Genomic DNA, 3,444 nt, shown 5'->3' on the forward strand with positions numbered 1-3,444 from the left:
CCTTCCCTTTCCTGTAGTATTTCTTTGGCTACGTAGGGAGGTATTTCGGTCAAGTCTGGGTTTTGGTCATCCTCAGTATCATCATAAACAGAATTGCACTCAAGATAACGCAAAGAGTAAGCAGAACCTGATTTATTCATATTAAGATTTGAGTAAAGTTGAAACAAAGAAGCCAACCGATCCATGGTCACATGGCGGCAAAGGAACGAGGTTGGGGCATTTCCCGAACTACTGTGACTACTTGAAAGTAAGCTAGGAGAAACGAAAGGAGTGGGGGTGACGACAGGAGTAGACTCTCTAATGACTTCTCTAGACTCTGACTCTGACTCCGACTCCGACTCTGATTCGAACTCGTCGTCTTCCGGCTCTTCCTTGAACATCTCTCCCTCTCCAGTGGTGAGCTTGAAGAGTCTTCCTTGATTGTTGGTCCATTTGATTGATTTTCTCCATCCTTTCTGCTGCTTTGTATCGATTTCTGTGATTAATGCGGTGGGGTTGAAGCGATCGTCTTGAAGTATTGTAGTAATGATCTCATCCTGCGCGGCCCTAACAAATCGGTCCTCTCCAAATAGGAGGCTAACAGCTTGTTCGTCTAAGCAAGGTGCTTGACGGGTTTTGACGGTAGGAAACCGTTTACGAGGTATGAAGCGTGAATCGTGAAAGATCTCGATTCCAGCTAACTTCCTCTCGAGGTAATGCCAAGGTTCGGGAAATCCATGAAAGAGTTCCGAACTTCCTTCTTGAACGAAGTACCCATTCAAGGTGGGGAGATATGGCCTCATTTGGACTCCTACATACTTGCGATTTTGGACTTGAGCAAGCATTTCGAGAACTTCTTCAGCTGTGGGTTTGTACCCTAGTCCAAGTGGTATTCTTGATGAGTTGCCTTTCTTGTATGGCGCGAAGGTGTTCTTCCGAATTGGGTTCAAAGGCATTCCAGGGAAGTATCCCTGATTTTTGAGTATGTGATTGACCACCAAGTTAGAGTGGGGATTGTAGTACAAGGGTGCCAACTCGCTTTCTATGACACTTACACTTTGGAAGCCCCCAAGTTCGTATATGGGATCCGTAAGGACTTGATTGCTTGACTGTTTCTCGATTATTGCCTTGATAGGCGACGAAGTGATTGTCACAACTTTGCCATTGAGTGGGATCTTGATCTTTTGGTGAAGGGTGGATGTTCTTTGCTTTGGAAGCATGAATCCAAGGCCTTCCCATAAGTATGTTGAATGAAGCTTCGATGTCCACTATTTGGAAGTTGACCTTTCGCTCGATTGGTCCCGTGGCTATGGTTAGGCTAGCAAGTCCAACCACTTTTCGTCGCGTACCGTCATATGCGCGTACACCTTGACTTGTAGGGGTCCAATCCGACTCTTTCATGCCCAGTTTATATGCCGTTTTGAGGGGTATGACGTTGACCGCGGAGCCATCATCTACCAAGGTCATTGGCACATTTTTCTTTAGACAGATGACAGTGATGTATAGAGCGAGGTTGTGACTAGCGCCAAAAGGTGGCAAGTCTTCGTCTGAGAAAGTAATAGGATTACTTAACTTCGGTGATTCTTGGAAGACCAAGTTGACTACATCTTCGGGAGTAGAGTTATGTGCCACATTCAATTTGGCCAAAGCTTGCGAAAGCTTGGCGGTGTGGAAATGAGCTTGCCACTAGTTGCCGATGAAAGATCACCTTGGTTCTTTGTAATTGCTTGAGCAAATGATCGGTGGGATCGTCTTCGTTGTCATTTGGTGTGATGACATTGGTTGGACTGTTTTGAGTAGTACTTTGGTATGGACGGCCCGAGCGAGTTAGGTGATCCACATCTTGGTCTTCGCCATTTTGGACTATCTCTTTTACTAAGGAGTTTTCGATGAGATACTCGTCCTCATCGTCATCGGCCCAAACCCCATTAATTGCAGCTAGTTCTTTCATCCTCATGATGTCACTTTCTAGTTGTATGATTTGATCAACTAGTCTATCGACCAAGGCGACTACTTCTTGCATAGTGGCATTTTGAGAGAAGGTCAAAGGCGCGCGTTCTTTAGGCGTTGCCTTGGGATCGCGTAAGATCATTACCATGTTTTCTAATTCCCACACTTGTCTATCTACACTCCTTGCCCACGCGATGAAGTCGGAAATGGTAGGGGATATGGTAGAGTGGAGTCTTTCCTTCTCAATTGCATGAATTTCATTTTCGGTGGGAGAAATGAGATGTGAGCAATCTAAGGTAGATTCGTCACTTGTAATCACTAGAACTCCAAGAGGATTCTGAGTGTTGTTGGGCTTACCTCCTGGTGGAATTGGGAGCCGACCATCTTCGATCATATCCTGAAGCACGTGTTTCAACTTGTAGCATTTTTCTGTGTCGTGCCCCTTGCCCCTATGGTATTCACAGTAAGAGTTTTCATCCCAAAACTTGGACTTCCTTTCGGGTTCGGGAGTAGGTCCGATGGGTTGGAGTTTGCCTTGCTTCATTAGCCTATTTAGAGCATTGGAGTATGTATCCCCAAGGTTTGTGAACTTCCTTGGTGGGCTAGTTTTCTTGGATGGCTCGAGAAGGTTAACTTCGTCGGTCTTGCTAGTAGAGCCGTATGAACGACTTGTGGACCCTTGATATCCTCGACCTACCGTTTTGGACAAGAGCCCTTTGCGGATGTCATCTTCAATTCGTGTCCCCAACACGGTTAAATCTTTGAAAGTCTTGATGTTTTGATATCTCAAATGGTTGGCATATATGGGCTTGAGATTGTCCACGAACTTCTCCACAAGAGTGGCCTCATCTGGACGTTCTACTAGTTGAGTACTAGTCTTCCTCCACCTACTTAGGAAGTCGGTGAATCCTTCTTTGTCATTTTGGGTAAGAACCTCTAGAGTGCGCATGTTGACTTGGATCTCGGCATTATCCGCGTATTGTTTCGAGAACTCAATGGCGGCGTCCTCCCAAGTAGCGACCTTTTTGTGATCTAAAGTGTAGAACCATTGCTTTGGGATGGTGTCAAGAGATGAAGGAAAGATCCTTAAGAACATCTCGGGTTTGATGCCTTTGATAGACATGTAGTCTTTGAAGGCGCGGATGTGATTCAAAGGGTTCTCATGTCCTTTAAACTTAGGGATATCCGTCATGCTAAAGTTAGTGGGCAATTTGGAATTGACGGCTTCATACTTTCGATTGTTCTCCCTGTAAATGTCATCCCCCTTAAGGTACATCAATTGCTCCTCTAGGTATTGGAGTCTTTTCTCAGCTGCAGTTGTCCCCATGAGAGGATTCTCATCTTTGGACTCGTCATCGGAAAAACCTAGTACTTCACTTTTAACGGGAGGTAGCTTTCCCTCTACATCAAAGATGCGGCCTTCGATAAGCTCAAGGCGGTCATAGGTTTGTTCTTGAGTGATTTGCATTTGGGTTATCGCGGCTAGGATTCGATCATTACTCTCTTGAATTTGCT

The sequence above is a fragment of the Silene latifolia genome, chromosome X (genome assembly GCF_048544455.1).
Source record: "Silene latifolia isolate original U9 population chromosome X, ASM4854445v1, whole genome shotgun sequence".
Taxonomy (NCBI): domain Eukaryota; kingdom Viridiplantae; phylum Streptophyta; class Magnoliopsida; order Caryophyllales; family Caryophyllaceae; genus Silene; species Silene latifolia.